The following is a 21,059-nucleotide window of genomic DNA, read 5'->3' on the forward strand; positions in this document are numbered from 1 at the left end:
GTTCAATTTTTTTTTGAATCCATACTTGTCTCACTTTTCTCGTAAACAAAACTATTACAACAAATTTAAAATTTTAGAGTTCGTGTATGAAAAAAATTAAAACAGAAAATTATTTCACGCTCTAAAAATGAACTCCAATGTTTTGTTATCTATGTTTGGGAAATTCCACTAGTACAACCGCTAATAGCTTGGTGGAATTTTATAAGAAAGAGATTTCTAATTGATCCAAACCTGTTCTAAATGTGGTGGATATGCATCCCAGAAACATGTTGAACATGCAAATGACCTAATGAACCAAAAATTTCAAAGAGTAGAAAAAAATTAAACTCTCAAGTTAACGTGTGGGTGGATATTTATCAGAGCCAAACCACCCACTTTTTGCCTTTCCTTCAAAATTATAGTTACTTTTTGGAATTATCACTCTTAGAATTTATGCATTTCCATTTTGGATGTTCAATTTTTTTTCGGATCCAAACTTGTCCCACTTTTCTTGTAAACAAAAATATCACAAAAAAATTAAAATTTTAGAGTTTGTGTATGCAAAAAAAATTGAAAACTATAATAAATATAAGTGATGAAATTTTTTTCACGCACTCAAAATGAACTCCAAAGTTTTGTTATCCAAGTTTGGGAAATTCCACCAGTACAACCCCAAATAGTTTGGTGGAATTTTAAAAGAAAGTGATTTCAAATTGATCCTAACATGTTTTAAATGTGGTGGGTTTGCATGCTAGAAACATGTTGAATATGCAAATGACCTAATGATCCAAAAGTTTCATGGAGTAGAAAAAAATAAAATTCTCAAGTTAACGTGTGGTCGGTTATTTACCAGTGCCCAACAACCCAGTTTTTGCCTATCCATCAAAATCACAGAAACTTTTTGGAATTATCTCTCTCAGCATTTGTGCATTTCCATTTTGGCAGTTCAATTTTTTTTCAAATCCAAACTTGTCCCTCTTTTCTCGTAAACAAAAGGATCACTAAAAAATGAAAATTTTAGAGTTCATGTATGCAAAAAAATTTGAAAACTATAATAAATGTAAGTGAAGAAACTAAAAATGACCTCCAAAGTTTTGTTATGCATGTTTGCAAAATTCCTCTAGTACAACCCCTAATAGCTTAGTTGAATTTTATAAGAAAAAGATTTTTAATTGATCCTAACATGTTTTAAATGTGGTCGATAAGCATGCCAGAAATATGTTGAAGTTGCAAATGACCTAATGATCCAAAAAATTCAAGGAGTAGAAAAAAATTGGATTCTCAAGTTAACGCGTGGTTGGATATTTACCAAACCCAAACAACCCACTTTTTGCCTATCCTTCAAAATCACAGATACTTTTCTGAATTATCTCTCTCTGCATTTGTGCATTTCCATTTTGGATGTTCAATGTTTTTTCAAATCCAAACTTGTCCCTCTTTTCTCGTAAAGAAAACGATCACAACAAATTGAAAATTTTAGTGTTCAAGTAGGCAAAAAAATTTGAAAACTATAATAAATGTAAGTGAAGAAAATTATTTCACGCACTAAAAATGAACTCCAAAGTTTTGATATCCATGTTTGGGAAATTCCACTAGTACAACCCCTAAAAGCTTGGTCGAATTTTATAAGATATAGATTTCTAATTGATCCTAACATGTTTTAAATGTGGTGGATATTCATGCCAGAAACAAGTTGAAGATACAAATGCCCTAATGATCCAAAAATTTCAAGGAGTAGAAAGAAATTAAATTATCAAGTTAACACGTGGTTGGATATTTACCCGAGCCAAACAACGCACTTTTTGCCTATCCTTCAAAATCACAGATACTTTTTGGAATTATCTCTCTCAGCATTTGTGCATTTCCATTTTGGATGTTCAATTTTTGTTGAAATCCAAAATTGTCCCACTTTTCTCGTAAATAAAACGATCACAACAAATTGAAAATTTTAGACTTCAAGTATGCAAAAAAATTTGAAAACTATAATAAATGTAAGTGAAGAAAATTATTTAACGCACTAAAAATGAAGTCCAAAGTTTTGTTATTCATGTTTGGGATATTCCACTAGTACAACCCCTAATAGCTTGGTGGAATTTTAAAAGAAAGAGATTTCTAATTGATTCGAACATGTTTTAAATATGGTGGATATGCATGCCAGAAACATGTTGAAGATGCAAATGACCTATTGATCCAAAAATTTCGAGTAGAAAAAAATAAAATTCTCAAGTTAACGCATGGTTGGATATTTACCAGAGCCAAACAACCCACTTTTTGCCTATCCTTCAAAATCACAGATACTTTTTGGAATTATCTCTCTCAGCACTTGTACATTTCCATTTTGGATGTTCAATTTTTTTTCAAATCCAAACATGTTCCAATTTTCTCATAAACAAAACGATTGAAACAAAATGAAATTTTAGAGTTCATGTATGCAATAAAATTTGGAAACTATAATAAATGTAATTGTAGAAACTAAACATGAATTCCAAAGTGTTGTTATCCAGTTTTGGGAAATTCCACTAGTGCAATCCCTAATAGCTTGGTCGAATTTTATAGGAAAGAGATTTCTAACTGATCCCAACATGTTTTAAATGTGGTGGATATGCATGGCAGAAACTTGTTGAAGATGCAAATGACCTAACGATCCAAAAGTTTCAAGGAGTTGGAAAAAATTATAATCTCAAGTTAACGTTTGGTTCGATATTAACTAGAGCCAAACAACCCACTTTTTTCCAATCCTTCAAAATCACAGATACTTTTTGGAATTTATCTCTCACCGTTTGTGCATTTCCATTTTGGATGTTCTATTTTTTTTTTCAAATCCAAACTTGTCCCACTTTTCTCATAAACAAAACGATCACAACAAAATGAAAATTTTAGAGGTCAGGTATGCAAAAAAAAATGAAAACTATAAAAAATGTTAGTGAAGAAAATTATTGCATGCACTAAAAATGAACTTCAAAGTTTTGTTATCCATGTTTGGGAAATTCCACTAGTACAACCCCTAATAGCTTGGAGGAATTTTATAAGAAAGAGATTTCTAATAGATCCTAACATGTTTTAAATGTGGTGGATATATGCATGCTAGAAACATATTGAAGATGCAAATGACCTAATGATGCAAAACTTTCAAGAGTTGAAAAAAATTAAATTCTCAAGTTAATTTGTAGTTCGATATTTACCAGAGCCGAACAACCCACTTTTTGCCTATCCATCAAAATCACAGAGACTTTTTGGAATTATCTGTCTTAGCATTTGTGCATTTCCATTTTGGATGTTAAATTTGTACAAATCCGAACTTGTCCCACTTTTCTTGTATACAAAAGGATCACAACAAAATGAAAATTTTAGAGTTCATGTATGCAAAAAAATTTGAAAACTACAATAAATGTAAGTGAAGAAAATTATTTTATGCACTAAAAATGAAATCTAAAGTTTTGTTATCCATGTTTGGGAAATTCCACTAGTACAACCCCTAATAGCTTGGTGGAATTTTATAAGAAAGAGATCTCTAACTGATCCTAACATGTTTTAAATGTGGTGGATATGCCTGCTAGAAATATGTTGAAGATGCAAATGACCTAATGATCCAATAATTTTTTGGAGTAAAAATAAAATAAATTCTCAAGTTAACGTGTGGTTGGATATTTACCCGACCCAAACAACCCACTTTTTGCTTATCTTTCATAATGACATATACTTTTTGGAATTATCTCTCAGCTTTTGTGCATTCCCATTTTGGATGTTCAATTTTTTTTCAAATCCAAAAATGTCGCCCTTTTCACTTAAACGAAATGATCACAAAAAAATGAAAATTTTAGAGTTCGTGTATGCAAAAAAAATTGACAACTATAATAATTGTATGTGAAGAAAATTATTTCATGCACTAAAAATGAACTCCAAAGTTTAATTATCCATGTTTGGGAAATGAGACTAGTACAATCCCTAATAGCTTGGTGGAATTTTATAAGAAAGAGATTTCTATTTGACCCTAACATGTTTTAAATTTGGTCGATATGCATGCCAGAAATATGTTGAAGATGCAAATGACCTAATGATCCAAAAATTTCAAGTAGTAGAAAAAAATTAATTTCTCTAGTTGTCGTGAGGTTGGATATTTACGAGAGCCAAGCAACCCACTTTTTTCCTATCCTTCAAAATGAAAGATACATTTTGGAATTATCTCTCTCAGTAATTGTGCATTTCCTTTTTTGGATGTTCAATTTTTTTTTCAAATCCAAACTTGTCCCACTTTTCTCGTAAACAAAATGATCACAAAAAAATGAAAATTTTAAGAGTTGATGTTTGCAAAAAAATTTGAAAACTATAATAAATGTAAGAGAAGAAAATTATTTCACGCACTAAAAAGGAACTCCAAAGTTTTGTAATCCATGTTTTGGAAATTCCACTAGTACAACCCTAATAGCATGGTGGAATTTTACAAGAAAGAGATTTCAAATTGACCCTAACATGTTTTAATTGTAGTGGATATGCATGCCAGAAACATGTTGAAGATGCAAATGACCTAATGATCCAAAAATTTCAAGGGGTGGATATTTACCAGAGCCAAACCACCCACTTTTTGCCTTTCCTACAAAATTACAGATACTTTTTGGAATTATCTCTCTCAGCATTTGTGCATTTCCATTTTGGATGTTCAATTTTTTTTTGAATTCAAACATGTCTCACTTTTCTCGTAAACAAAACTATTACAACAAAATTAAAATTTTATAATTTGTGTATGACAAAAAGTTTGAAAACTATCATAATTGTATGTGATGAAAATTATTTCACGCACTCAAAATGAACTCCAAAGTTTTGTTATCCATGTTTGGGAAATTCCACTAGTACAACCCCAAATAGTTTGGTGGAATTTTATAAGAAAGAGATTTCTAATATATCCTAACATGTTTTAAATGTGGTGGATATCCATGCCAGAAACATGTTGAAGATGCAAATAACCTAATGATCCAAAAATTTCAAGGACTAAAAAATCACAGATACATTTTGGAATTATCTCTCTCAGAAATTTACGAGACCAAAGCAAACCTTTTTTTTCCTATCCTTCAAAATGACAGATACATTTTGGAATTATCTCTCTCAGAAATTGTGCATTTCCATTTTGGATGTTTAATTTTTTTTCAAATCCAAACTTGTCCCACTTTTCTTGTAAACAAAACAATCACAAAAAAATGACAATTTTAGAGTTCATGTTTGCAAAAAAATTTGAAAACCATAATAAATGTAAGAGAAGAAAATTATTTCACGCAGTAAAAATGAACTCCAAAGTTTTGTTATCCATGTTTGGGAAATTCCAATAGTAACACCCTTAATAGGTTGGTGGAATTTTATAAGAAAGAGATTTCTAATTGATCCTAACATGTTTTAAATGTGGTGGATATGCATGGCGAAAACATGTTGAAGATGGAAATGACCTAATCATCAGAAAATTTCAAGGAGTAGAAAAAAGTTAAATTCTCAAGTTAACGCATGGTTGGATATTTACCAGAGCCAAACAACCCAATTTTTGCCAATCCTTCAAAATCATAGATAATTTTTGGAATTATTTCTCTCAACATTTGTGCATTTCCATTTTGGATATTCGATTCTTTTCAAATCCAAACTTGTCCCAGTTTTCTCGTAAACAAAACGATCACAACAAAATGAAAATTTTAGAGTTCATGTATGCAAAATAATTTGAAAACTATAATAAACGGATGTGAAGAAAATTATTTCACGCACTAAAAATGAACTCTAAAGTTTTGTTATCCATGTTTGGGAAATTCCGCTACTACAACCCCTAATAGCTTGGTGGAATTTTATAAGAAAGAGATTTCTAATGGACCTTAACATGTTTTAAATTTGGTGGATATGAATGCCAGAAACATGTTGAAGATGCAAATGACCTAATGATCCAAAAATTTCATGGCGTAGAAAAAAAATTAAATTCTCAAGTTAACGTGTGGTTGGATATTTATCGGAGCCAAACATCCCACTTTTTGCCTATCCATCAAAATCACACATACTTTTTGGAATTATCTCTCTCAGCAATTGTGCATTTCCATTTTGGATGTTCAATTTTTTTTCAAACCCAAACTTGTCCCACTTTTCTCTTATACAAAACGATCAGAACAAAATGAAAATTTGAGAGTTTATGTTTGTAAAAAAGTTTGAAAACAATAATAAATGTAAGTGATGAAAATTATTTCACGCACTAAAAATGAACTCCAAAGTTTTGTTATCCATGTTTGGTAAACTCCACTAGTACAACCCTAATAGCTTGGTGAAATTTTATAAGAAAGAGATTTCTAATTGACCCTAACATGTTTTAATTGTAGTGGATATGCAAGCCAGAAATATGTTGAAGATGCAAATGACCTAATGAACCAAATATTTCGAGTAGAAAAAAATTAAATTCTCAAGTTAACCTGTGGGTGGATATTACCTGAGCCAAACCACCCACTTTTTGCCTTTCCTTCAAAATTACAGATAGTTTTTGGAATTATCTCTCTCAGCATTTGTGCTTTTCCATTCTGGATGTTCAATTTTTTTTCGAATCCATATTTGTCTCACTTTTCTCGTAAACAAAACTATTACAACAAAATTAAAATTTTAGAGTTCGTGTATGAAAAAAAATTAAAACTATACTATATGTAAGTGAAGAAAATTATTTCACGCTCTAAAAATGAACTCCAATGTTTTGTTATCTATGCTTGGGAAATTCCACTAGTACAACCGCTAATAGCTTGGTGGAATTTTATAAGAAATAGATTTCTAATTGATCCAAACCTGTTTTAATTGTGGTGGATATGCATGCCAGGAAATCTTGAAGATGCAAATGACCTAATGATCCAAAAAATTCAAAGAGTAGAAAAAAATTAAACTCTCAAGTTAACGTGTGGGTGGATATTTATCAGAGCCAAACCACCCACTTTTTGCCTTTCCTTCAAAATTATAGTTACTTTTTGGAATTATCACTCACAGCATTTATGCATTTTCATTTTGGATGTTCAATTTTTTTTCAGATCCAAACTTGTCCCACTTTTCTCGTAAACAATACTATCACAACAAAATTAAAATTTTAGAGTTCGTGTATGCAAAAAAATTTGAAAACTATAATAAATATAAGTGATGAAATTTTTTTCACGCACTCAAAATGAACTCCAAAGTTTTGTTATCCATGTTTGGGAAATTCCACTAGTACAACCCCAAATAGTTTGGTGGAATTTTACAAGAAAGTGATTTCAAATTGATCTAAACTTGTTTTAAAAGTGGTGGATATGCATGCCAGAAACATGGTGAAATTGCAAATGACCTAATGATCCAAAAATTTCAAGGACTAAAAATAAATTAAATTCACAAGTTAACTTGTGTTTGGATATTTACGAGACCCAAGCAACCCACATTTTTCCTATCCTTCAAAATGACAGATACATTTTGGAATTATCTCTCTCAGCAATTTGCATTTCCATTTTGGATGTTCAATTTTTTTTCAAATCCAAACTTGTCCCACTTTTCTTGTAATCAAAACGATCACAAAAAAATGAAAATTTTAGAGTTGATGTTTGCAAAAAAATTTGAAACCTATATTAAATGTAACAGAAGAAAATTATTTCACGCAGTAAAAATGAACTCCAAAGTTTTGTTATCCATGTTTGGGAAATTCCAATAGTAACACCCTTAATAGCTTGGTGGAATTTTATAAGAAAGAGATTTCTATTTGATCATAACATGTTTTAAATGTGGTGGATATGCATGCCAAAAACATGTTGTAGATGCAAATGACCTAATCATCCAAAAATTTCAAGGAGTAGAAAAAAATTAAATTCTCAAGTTAACGCGTGGTTGGATATTACCAGAGTCAAACAACCCAATTTTTGCCAATCCTTCAAAATCACAGATAATTTTTGGAATTATCTCTCTCAACATTTGTGCATTTCCATTTTGGATATTCAATTCTTTTCAATCCAAACTTGTCCCAGTTTTCTCGTAAACAAAACGATCCAACAAAATGAAAATTTGAGAGTTCATGTATGCAAAATAATTTGAAAACTATAATAAACGCATGTGAAGAAAATTATTTCACGCACTAAAAATGAACTCTAAAGTTTTGTTATCCATGTTTGGGAAATTCCACTAGTACAACCCCTAATAGCTTGGTGGAATTTTATAAGAAAGAGAATTCTAATTGATCCTAACATGTTTTAAATGTGGTGGATATGAATGCCAGAAACATGTTGAAGATGCAAATGACCTAATGATCCAAAAATTTCAAGGAGTAGAAAAGAATTAGATTCTCAAGTTAACGTGTGGGTGGATACTTTCTAGAACCAAACCACCCACTTTTTTCCAATCCTTCAAAATTACAGATACTTTTTGAAATTATCTCTCTCAGCAATTGTGCATTTCCATTTTGGATGTTCAATTTTTTTTCGAATCCAAACTTGTCTCACTTTTCTCGTAAACAAAACTATTACAAAAAAATTAAAATTTTAGAGTTCGTGTATGAAAAAAATTTAAAACTATACTATATGTAAGTGAGGAAAATTATTTCACGCACTAAAAATGAACTCAGAAGTTTTGTTATCCATGTTTGGGACGTTCCACTAGTACAACCCCTAATAGCTTGGTGGAATTTTATAAGAAAGAGATTTCTAATAGACCCTAACATGTTTTAAATGTGATGGATATGCAAGCCAGAAACATGTTGAAGACGCAAATGACCTAATGATCCAAAAATTTCAAGGAGTAGAAAAAAATTAAATTCTCAAGTTAACGTGTGGGTGGATAATTACCAGAACCAAACCACCCACTTTTTGACTTTCCTTCAAAATTATAGATACTTTTTGGAATTATCACTCTCAACATTTGTGCATTTCGATTTTGGATGTTCAATTTTTTTTCGAATCCAAACCACTCCACCTTTCTCGTAAACAAAACTATAACAATAAAATTAAAATTTTAGAGTTCGTGTATGCAAAAAAATTTGAAAACTATAATAAATGTAAGTGATGAAATTTTTTTCACGCACTCAAAATGAACTCCAAAGTTTTTGTATCCATGTTTGGGAATTCCACTAGTACAATCCCAAATAGCTTGGTGGAATTTTATAAGAAAGAGATTTCTAATTGATCCTAACATGTTTTAAATGTGGTGGATATGCCTGCAAGAAACGTGTTGAAGTTGCAATTGACCTAATGATCCAAAAATTTCAAGGAGTAGAAAAAAGTTAAATTCTGAAGTTAACGCGAGGTTGGATATTTACCAGAGCCAAACAACCCACTTTTCTCCTATCCTTCAAAATCAAGGACACTTTTTGGAATTAACTCTCTCCGCATTTGTGAAATTCCAATTATGAGGTTCAATTTTTTTTAAATCCAAACTTTTCCCACTTTTCTCATGAACAAAACAATCAGAACAAAATGAAAATTTTAGAGTTCATGAATGCAAAAAAATTTGATAACAATAATAAATGTAAGTGAAGAAAATTATTTCACGCACTAAAAATGAACTCTAATGGTTTGTTATCCATGTTTGGGAAATTCCACTAGACAACCCCTAATACCTTAGTGGAATTTTATAAGAAAGAGATTTCAAATTAATCCTAACATGTTTTAAATGTGGTGGATATGCATGCCAGAAACATGTAAAAGATGCAAATGAGCTAATGATCCAAAAATTTGAAGGAGTAGAAAAAAATAAATTCTCAAGTTAACGTGTGGTCGAATATTTACCAGTGCCCAACAACCCACTTTTTGCCAATCCATCAAAATCACCGAGCCTTTTTGCAATTATCTCTCTTAGCAATTGCGCATTGCCATTTTGGATGTTCAATTTTTTTTCAAATCCAAACTTGTCCTACTTTTCTCGTAAACAAAAGGATCACAACAAAATGAAAATTTTAGAGTTCAAGTATGCAAAAAAATTTGAAAATTGTAAGAAATGTTAGTGAGGAAAATTATTTCAAACACTAAAATTGAACTCCTATGTTTTGTAATCCATGTTTGGGAAATTCCTGCAGTACAACCCCTAATAGCTTGGTAGAATTTGATCAGAAAGAGATTTTTAATTGAACCTAAAATGTTTTAAATGTGGTGAATATGCATGATAGAAACATGTTGAAGTTGCAAATGACCTAACGATCCAAAATTTTCAAGGAGTCGAAAAAAATTAAATTCTCAAGTTAACACGAGGTTGCATATTTACCGGAGCCAAACAACCCATTTTTTTCCTGTCCTTCAAAATCAAAGACACTTTTTGGAATTATCTCTCTCAACATTTATGCATTTCCTTTTTGGTTCTTCGATTTTTTTTAAAATCCAAACTTGTCCCACTTTTCTCGTAAACAACACAATCAGAACAAAATGAAAATTTTAGAGTTCATGAATGCCAAAAAATTTGATAACTATAATAAATGTAAGTGCAGAAAATTATTTCACACACTAAAAATGAACTCCAAAGTTTTGTTATCCATGTTTGGGAAATTCCACTATTATAACCCCAAATAGCTTGGTGGAATTTAATAAGAAAGAGATTTCAAATTGATCCTCACATGTTTTAAATGTGGTGAATATGCATGCCAGAAATATGTTGAAGATGCAAATGGCCTAATGATAAAAAATTTCAAGGAGTAGAAAAAAATTAAATTCTCAAGTTGACGTCTGGTTGGATATTTACCAGTGCCCAACTACCCACTTTTGCCTATCCATCAAAATCACGGAGCCTTTTTGGAATTATCTCTCTTGGCATTTGTAAATTTCCATTTTTGAAGTTCAATTTTTGTTCAAATCCAAACATGTCCCACTTTTCTCGTTAGCAAAAGGATCACAACAAAATGAAAATTTTAGAGTTCATGTATGCAAAAAAATTATAAAACTATAACAAATGTTAGTGAAGAAACTAAAAATGAACTCCAAAGTTTTGTTATCCATGTTTGGGAAATTCCTCTACTACAACACCTAATATCTTGATGGAATTTTATAAGAAAGAGATTTCTAATTGATCCTAACATGTTTTAAATGTGGTGGATATGCATGCCTGAAACATGTTGAAGATGCAAATGACCTAATGATCCAAAAAATTCAAGGAGTAGAAAAAAATTAAATTCTCAAGTTAAAGCGTGGTTCGATATTTTCTAGAGCCAAACAACCCACTTTTTGCCTGTCCTTCAAAATCACAGATACTTTTCTGAAATATCTCTCTCAGCATTTGTGCATTTCCATTTTGGATGTTTAATTTTTTTTCAAATCCAAACTTGTTCCTCTTTTCTCGAAAACAAAACGATCTCAACAAAATGAAAATTTTAGAGTTCATCTATGCAAAAAAATTTAAAAACTATAATAAATGTAAGTGAAGAAAATTATTTCATGAATTAAAATGAACTCCAAAGTTTTGTTATCCATGTTTGAGAAATTCCATTAGTGCAACTTCAAATGCTTGGTGTAATTTTATAAGAAAGAGATTTCTAATTGATCCTAACATGTTTTAAATATGGTGGATATGCATGCCAGAAACATGTTGAAGATGCAAATGACCTAATGAGCCAAAAATTTCAAGGAGTAGAAAAAAATAAAATTCTCAAGTTAATGCGTGGATGGATATTTACTAGAGCCATACAACTCACTTTTTGCCCCTCCTTCAAAATCACAGGTACTTTTTGGAATTATCTGTCTTAGCATTTGTGCATTACCATCTTGGATGTTCAATTTTTTTCGAAACCAAACTTGTCCCACTTTTCTCGTAAACAAAACGATTACAACAAAATGAAAATTTTAGAGTTCATGTATGCAAAAAAAATTGAAAACTATAATAAATGTAAGTATAGAAAATTATTTCACGCACTAAAATTGAACTCCAAAGTTTAGTTATCCATGTTTGGGAAATTCGACTAGTACAACCCCTAATATCTTGGAGGACTTTAATATGATATAGATTTCTAATTGATCTTAACATGTTTTAAATGTGGTGGATATGCATGCCGAAAACATGTTGAAGAAGCAAATTACCTAATGATCCAAAAATTTCAAAGAGTAGAAAAAAATTTAACTCTAAAGTTAACTCGTAGTTGGATATTTACCAAAGCCAAACAACCCACTTTTTGCCTACCCTTCAAAATCACATATACTTTTTGGAATTATTTCTCTCAGCACTTGTACATTTCCATTTTGGATGTTCAATTTTTTTTCAAATCCAAACATGTTCCACTTTTCTCATAAACAAGACGATTGAAACAAAATGAAATTTTAGAGTTCATGTATGCAATAAAATTTGAAAACTTTAATAAATGTAAGTGAAGAAAATTATTTCACGCACTAAAAATGAACTCCATTGTTTTGTTATCCATGTTTGGGAAATTCCACTAGTACAAACCCTAATAGCTTGGTGGAATTTTATACGAAAGAGATTTCTAATTGATCCTAACATGTTTTAAATGTGGTAGATATGCATGCCAGAAACATGTTGAAGATGCAAATGACCTAATGATCGAAAAAATTGCAAGGAGAAGAAAAAAATTAAATTCTCAAGTTAACACGTGGCTGGATATTAACCAGAGCAAAACAACCCACTTCTTGCCAATCCTTCAAAATCACAGATACTTTTTGGAATTATCTCTCTAAGCATTTGTGCATTTCCATTTTGGATGTTCAATTTTTTTTCAAATCCAAACTTGTCCCACTTTTCTGAAAAACAATACGATCAGAACAAAATGAAAATTTTAGAGTTTATGTATGCAAAACAATTTGAAAACTATAATAAATGTAAGTGAAGAAACTAAAAATGAACTCCAAAGTTTTGTTATCCATGTTTGGGAAATTCCTCTCATACAACCCCTAATAGCTTGGTGGAATTTATAAGAAAGATTTCTAATTGATCCTAACATGTTTTAAATGGGGTGGATATGCATGTCAGAAACATGTTGAAGATGTTAATGACCTAATGATCAAAAAATTTCAAGGAGTTCAAAATATTAAAATCTCTAGTTAACGTGTGGTTAGATATTTTACCAGAGCCAAACAACCCATTTTTACCTATCCTTTTAAACTCACAGATATTTTTTGGAATTATCTCTCTCAGCATTTGTGCATTTCCATTTTGGATGTTCAATTTTTTTTTAAATCCAAACTTGTCCCACTTTTCTCGTAAACAAAACTATCACAACAAAATGAAAATTTAAGAGTTTATTTATGCAACAAAATTTGAAAAGTATAATAAATGTAAGTGAAGAAAATTATTTCACACACTAAAAATGAACTCCAAAGTTTTGTTATCCATGTTTGGGAAATTCCACTAGTACAACCCCTAATAGCTTGGTGGAATTTTATAAGGTATAGATTTCTAATTGAACCTAATATGTGTTAAATGTGGTGGATATGCATGCCAGAAAAATGTTGAAGATGCTAATGACCTAACGATCCAGAAATTTCATGGAGTAGAAAGAAATTAAATTCTCAAGTCAACGCCTGGTTGGATATTTACCAGAGCCAAACAACCCACTTTTTGCCTATCCTTCAAAATCACAGATACTTTTTGGAATTATCTCTCTCAACATTTGTACATTTCCATTTTGGGGGTTCAATTTTTTTTCAAATCCAAACATGTGCCACTTTTCTCGTAAAAGAAATGATCACAAGAAATTGAAAATTTTAGACTTCAAGTATGCAAAAAGATTTGAAAACTATAATAAATGTAAGGGAAGAAAATTATTTCATGCACTAAAAATGAACTGCAAAGTTTTGATATCCTTGTTAGGGAAATTCCACTAGGACAACCTCTAATAGTTTTGTGGAATTTTATAAGAAAGAGATTTCTAATTGATCCTAACATGTCTTAAATATGGTGGACATGCATGCCAGAAACATGTTGAAGATGCAAATGACCTAATGATCCAAAAATTTCAAGAAATAGAAAAAAATAAATTCTCAAGTTACCGTGTGGTTGGATATTTACCAGAGCCAAACAACCCACTTTTTTCCTATCCTTCAAAATCACAAATACTTTTTGGAATTATCTCTCTCAGTACTTGTACATTTCCATTTTGAATGTTCAATTGTTTTTCAAATCCAAACTTGTTCCACTTTTCTCATAAACAAAACGATTACAACAAAATGAAAATTTTAGAGTTCATGTCTGCATAAAAAACTGAAAACTATAATAAATGTAAGTGAAGAAACTAAACATGAATTCCAAAGTGTTGTTATCCATGTTTGGGAAATTCCACTAGTAAAACCCCTAATAGCTTGGTTGAATTTTATAAGAAAGAGATTTCTAATTGCTCCCAACATGTTTTAAATGTGATGGATATGCATGCCAAAAACAAGTTGAAGATACAAATGACCTAATGATCCAAAAATTTCAAGGAGTTGAAAAAAATTATACTCTCAAGTTAACGTGTGGTTCGATATTAACCAAAGCCAAACAACCCACTTTTTGCCTATCCTTCAAAATCACAGATACTTTATGGAATTATCTCTCTCAGCAATTGTGCATTTCCATTTTGGATGTTTTATTTTTTTTCAAATCCAAACTTGTCCCACTTTTCTCATTAACAAAACAATCACAAAAAAAAGAAAATTTTAGAGTTCATGTACGCAAAAAAAATTGAAAACTATAATAAATGTAACTGAAGAAAATTATTTCATGCACTCAAAATGAACTTAAAAATTTTGTTATCCAAGTTTGGGAAATTGCACTAGTATTGCCCTAATAGCTTAGTGGAATTTTATAAGAAAGAGATTTCTAATTGATCCTAACATGTTTTAAATGTGGTGGATATGCATATCAGAAACATGTCAAAGATGGAAATGACCTAATGATCCAAAAATTTCAAGGAGTAGAAAAAAAATTAAATTCTCAAGTTTACGTGTGGTTGGATATTTACCACAGCCAAACAACCCAATTTTTCCCTATCCTTCAAAATCAAAGATACTTTTTGGAACTATCTCCCTCAGCATTTGTGCATTTCCATTTTGGATGATTAATTTTTTTTCAAATCGAAACTCTTCCCACTTTTATTGTAAACAAAACGATCACAACAAAATGAAAATTTTAGAGTTCTTGTATGAAAAAAAATTTGAAAACTATAATAAATGTTAGAGAATAATCTAAAAATGAACTCCAAAGATTTGTTGTCCATGTTTGGGAAATTCCACTAGTACAACCCCTAATAGCTTGGTGGAATTTTATAAGAAAGAGATTTCTAGTTGATCCTAACATGTTTTAAATGCACTGGATATGCATGCCAGAAACATGTTGAAGATGCAAATGACCTAATGATCCAAAAATTTCAAGGAGTAGAAAAAAATAAAATTCTCAAGTTAACGCTGGTTGGATATTTATCAGAGCAAAACAACCCACTTTTTGCCTATCCTTCAAAATCACTGATACTTTTTGGAATTCTCTCTCTCAGCATTTGTGCATTTCCATTTTGGATCTTATATTTTTTTTCAAAAACAAACTTGTCCCACTTTTCTCGTAAACAAAACGATCTCAACAAAATGAAAATATTAGAGTTTCTGTTTGCAAAAAAATTTGAAAACTATAATAAATGTAAGTGAAGAAAATCATTTCACGGACTAATTGATCCTAACATGTTTTTAACGTCGTGGGTATGCATGCAAAAAACATGTTGAAAATGCAAATGTCCTAATGATCCAAAAATTTCTACGAGTAGAAAAAAATTAAATTCTCAAGTTAATACGTGGTTGGATATTTACCGGAGCCAAACAACCCACTTTTTGCCTATCCTTCAGAATAATAGATTATTTTTGGAATTATCTCTCTCAGCATTTGTACATTACCATTTTGGAAAATATATTTTTTTCGAATCCAAACTTGTCCCACTTTTCTCGTAGACAAAACGATCACAACAAATTGAAAATTTTAGAGTTCATGTATGCAAAAAAATTTGAAAACTATAATAAATGTAAGTAAAGAAAATTATTTCACGCACTAAAAATGAACTCTAAAGTTTTGTTATCCATGTTTGGGAAATTTCAGTTTACAGCCCCTAATAGCTTGGTGGAATTTTAAATTATATAGATTTCTAATTGATCTTAACATGTTTTAAATGTGGTGGATATGCATGCCAAAAATATGTTGAAGATGCAAATGACCTAATGATCCAAAAATTTCAAAGAGTACAAAAAAATTTATCTCTCAAGTTAACGCGTGGTTGGATATTTACCAAAGCCAAATACCCACTTTTTGCCTACCCTTCAAAATCACAGATACTTTTTGGAATTATCTCTCTCAGCATTTGTGCATTTCCATTTTGGATGTTCAATTTTTTTTCAAATCCTTTTTTGTCCCACTTTTCTCATAAAATAAACGATCACAACAAAATAAAAATTTTGAGTTCATGTATGCAAAAAAAATTGAAAACTATAATAAATGTAAGTGAAGAAAATTTTTTCAACTACTAAAAATGAACTCCAAACTTTTGTTATCCATGTTTGGGAAATTCCACTAGTACAACCCCTAATAGGTTGGTCGAATTATATAAGAAAGAGATTTCTAATTGATCCTAACATGTTTTAAATCTGGTGGATATGCATGCCGGAAACATGTTGAAGATGCAAATGACTTAATGATCCAAAAAATTGCAAGGAGAAGAAAAAAATTAAATTCTCAAGTTAACGCGTGGCTGGATATTTATCAGAGCTAAACAACCCACTTTTGCCTATCCTTCAAAATCAAAAATACTTTTTTGAATTATCTCTCTCAGCATTTGTGCATTTTTCCATCTTGGATGTTCAATTTTTTTTCTAATCCAAACTTGTCCCACTTTTCTCAAAAACAAATCAATCACAACAAAATGAAAATTTTAGAGTTCATGTATACAAAAAAATTTGAAAACTATAATAAATGTAAATGAAGAAACTAAAAATGAATTCCAAAGTGTTCTTGTCCATGTTTGGGAAATTCCAGTAGTACAACCCCTAATAGCTTGTTGGAATTTTATAAGAAAGATATTTCTAATTGATCCCAACATATTTTAAATGTGGTGGATATGCATCCCAGATACATGTTGAAGATACAAATGACCTAATGATCCAAAAATTTCAAGCAGTAGAAAAAAATTATATTCTCAAGTTAACATGTGTATCGATATTAACCACAGCCAAACAACTCACTTTTTGCCTATCCTTCAAAATCACAGATACTTTTTGCAATTATCGCTCTCACCCACTTTTCTCCTTAACAAAACGATCACAACAAAATGAAAATTTTAGAGTTGATGTATGCAAAAAAAATTTGAAAACTATAATAAATGTAACTGAAGAAAATTATTTTAAGCACTAAAAATGAGCTTCAAAGTTTTGTTATCCAAGTTTGGGAAATTCCACTAGTGTTGCCCCAATAGCTTTGTGGAATTTTATATGAAAGAGATTTCTAATTGATCCTAACCTGTTTTAAATGTGGTGGATATGCATGTCAGAAACATGTCGAAGATGGAAATGACCTAATGATCCAAAAATTTCAAGGAGTAGAAAGAAAATTAAATTCTCAAGTTTACGTGTGGTTGGGTATTTACCACAGCCCAACAACCCACTTTTTCCCTATCCTTCAAAATGACAAATACTTTTTAGAATTATCGCTCTCAGCAATTGTGCATTTCCATTTTGGATGATTAAATTTTTTTCAAATCCAAACTTATCCCACTTTTATCGTAAAAAAACTATCACAACAAAATGAAAATTTTAGAGTTCATGTATGGAAAATAATTTGAAAACTATAATAAATGTTAGAGAAGAAACTAAATATGAACTCCAAAGATTTGTTATCCATGTTTGGGAAATTCCACTAGAACAACCACTAATAGCTTGGTGAAATTTTATAAGAAAGAGATTTCTAATTGATCCTAACAAGTTTTAAATGTGGTGGATATGCATGCCAGAAACATGTTGAAGATGCAAATGACGTAATGATAAAAAATTTCGAGTAGAAAAAAATAAAATTCTCAAGTTTACGTGTGGTTGGATATTTACCAGAGCAAAACAACCCACTTTTTGCCTACCCTTCAAAATTATAGATACTTTTTGGAATTATCTCTCTCAGCATTTGTGCATTTCCATTTTGGATGTTCAATTTTTTTTCAAATCCTAATTTGTCCCACTTTTCTCGTAAAATAAACGATCACAACAAAATAAAATTTTTCCTATCATGTATGCAAAAAAATTTGTAAACTATAATAAATGTAAGTGAAGAAAATTATTTCATGTACTAAAAAAGAACTCCAAACTTTTGTTATCCATATTTGGGAAATTCCACTAATACAACCCCTAATAGGTTGGACGAATTTTATCAGAAAGAGATTTCTAATTGATCCTAACATGTTTTAAATGTGGTGGATATCCATGCCTGAAACATGTTGAAGATCCAACTGACCTAATGATCCAAAATTTTCAAAGAGTAGAAAAAAATTAATCTCTCAAGTTAACAGGTGGTTGGATATGTACCAGAGCCAAACAACCCACTTTTTGCCTACCATTCAAAATCAAAGATACTTTTTTGAATTATCTCTCTCAGCGTTTGTGCATTTCCATTTTGGATGTTCAATTTTTTTTCAAATCCTTATTTGTCCCACTTGTCTTGTAAAATAAACGATCAGAACAAAATAAAATTTTTGAGTTCATGTATGCAAAAAAATTTGAAAACTTTAATAAATGTAAGTGAAGAAAATTATTTCAAGTACTAAAAATGAACACCAAACTTTTGTTATCCATGTGTGGGAAATTCAACTAGTACAACCCCGAATAGGTTGGTCGAATTTTATAAGAAAGAGATTTCTAATTGATCCTAACATGTTTTAAATGTGGTGGATATCCATGCCTAAAACATGTTGAAGATGCAAATGACCTAATGATCCAAAAATTTCAAGGAGTAGAAAAAAATTAAATTCTCAAGTTAACGCGTGCTTGGATATTTACCAAGGCCACACAATTTTCCTTTCCTTCTAAATCACAGATACTTTTTGGAATTATTTCTCTCAGAATTTGTGCATTTCCATTTTGGATGTTCAATTTTTTTTCGAATCCAAACATGTCCCATTTTTCTCGTAAACAAAACGATCACAAATAATCAAAATTTTAGAGTTCATGTATGCAAATAAAATTGAAAACTGTAATAAATGTAAGTGAACAAAATTATTTCACGCACTAACAATGAACTCCAAAGTTTTGTTATCCATGTTTGGGAAATTCCACTAGTACAACCCCTAATTCCTTGGTGGAATTTTTAAAGAAAGAGATTTCTAATTGATCCTAACATGGTTTTAATGTGGAGGATATGCAAGCCAGAAACATGTTCAAGAAGCAAATGACCTAATGATCCAAAAATTTCAAGGAGTTGAAAAAAATTAAATTCTCAAGTTAACGCGTGGTTGGAATTTTACCAGAGCCAAACAACCCACTTTTTGCCGATCCATCAAAATCACATATACTTTTTGGAATTATTTCTCTCAAAGCATTTGTGAATTTCCTTTTTGGATGTTCAATTTTTTTTCAAATCCAAACTTGTCCTACTTTTCTCTTAAAATAAACGATCACAACAAAATGAAAATTTTAGAGTTCATGTATGCAAAAAAATTTGAAAACTATAATAAATGTAAGTGAAGAAAAGTATTTCACGCACTAAAAATTAACTCCAAAGTTTTGTTATCCATGTTTGGGAAATTCCACTAGTACAACCCCTAATAGTTTGGTGGAATTTTATAAGAAATTGATTTCTAATTGATCTTAACATGTTTTAAATGTGGTGGATATGCATGCCATAAACATGTTCAAGATGCAAATGATCTAATGATCCAAAAATTTCAAGGAGAAGAAAAAAATTAAATTCTCAAGTTAACGCGTGGTTGGATATTTGCCAGAGCCAAACAACAAACTTTTTGCCTATCCTTCAAAATCACATATACTTTTTTGAATTCTCTCTCTCAGCATTTGTGCATTTCCATTTTGGATGTTCAATTTTTTTTCAAATCAAAACACCTCGCACTTTTCTCATAAACAAAACGATCAAAAGAACATGAAAATTTTAGAGTTCAAGGATGCAAAAAAATTTGAAAACTTTAATACATGTAAGAGAAGAAAAATATTTCACACACTAAAAATGAACTCCAATGTTTTGTTATCCATGTTTGGGAAATTTCACTTGTACAAACCCTAATAGCTTGGTGGAATTTATCAGAAAGAGATTTCTAATTGATCCTAACATGTTTTAAATGTGGTGGATATGCATGCCAGAAACATGTTGAAAATGCAAATGGCCTAATGATCCAAAAATTTCAAGGAGTAGAAAAAAATTAAATTTTAAGGCTAATGATTGGTTGGATATTTACCAGAGCCAAACAACCCACTTTTTGCCTACCCTTCTAAATCACAGATAGTTTCTGGAATTATCTCTCACAGCAATTGTGCATTTTCATTTTGGATGTTCGATTTTTTTTCAAATCCAAACTTCTCCCACTTTTCTCGAAAACAAAACGATCACAAATAAATTAAAATTTAAGAGTTCTTGTATGCAAAAAAGTTTGAAAACAATAATAAATGTAAGTTAAGAAAATTATTTCACGCACTAAAATTAAACTCCAAAGTTTTGTTATCCATGTTTGGCAAATTCCACAAGTACAACCCCTGATAGTTTGGTGGAATTATATATGATATAGATTTCTAATTGATCTTAACATGTTTTAAATGTGGTCAATATGCATGTCATCAACATGTTCAAAATGTAAATGACCTAATGATCAAAAAATTTCAAAGAGTAAAAAAAAATTTAACTCTCAAGTTAACACGTGGTTGGGTATTTACCAGAGTCAAACAACCCACTTTTTGCCTATCCTTCAAAATCACAGATACTTTTTGGATTTATCTGTTTCAGCATTTGTGCATTTCCTTTTTGGATGTTCAATATTTTTTCAAATCCAAATTTTTCCCAATTATCTCGTAAAATAAACGATCACAACAAAATGAAAATTTAAGAGTTCATACATGCAAAAAAATTTTAAAAATTTAATAAATGTAAGTGAACAAAATTATTTCACGCACTAAAAATGAACTCCAAAGTTTTGTTATCCTTGT

The sequence above is a fragment of the Aristolochia californica genome, unplaced genomic scaffold, assembly GCF_029961685.1.
Source record: "Aristolochia californica isolate CCGP_79_NKW_82.1479 unplaced genomic scaffold, dmAriCali1.0.hap1 SCAF_10, whole genome shotgun sequence".
NCBI classification, from domain to species: Eukaryota; Viridiplantae; Streptophyta; class Magnoliopsida; order Piperales; family Aristolochiaceae; genus Aristolochia; species Aristolochia californica.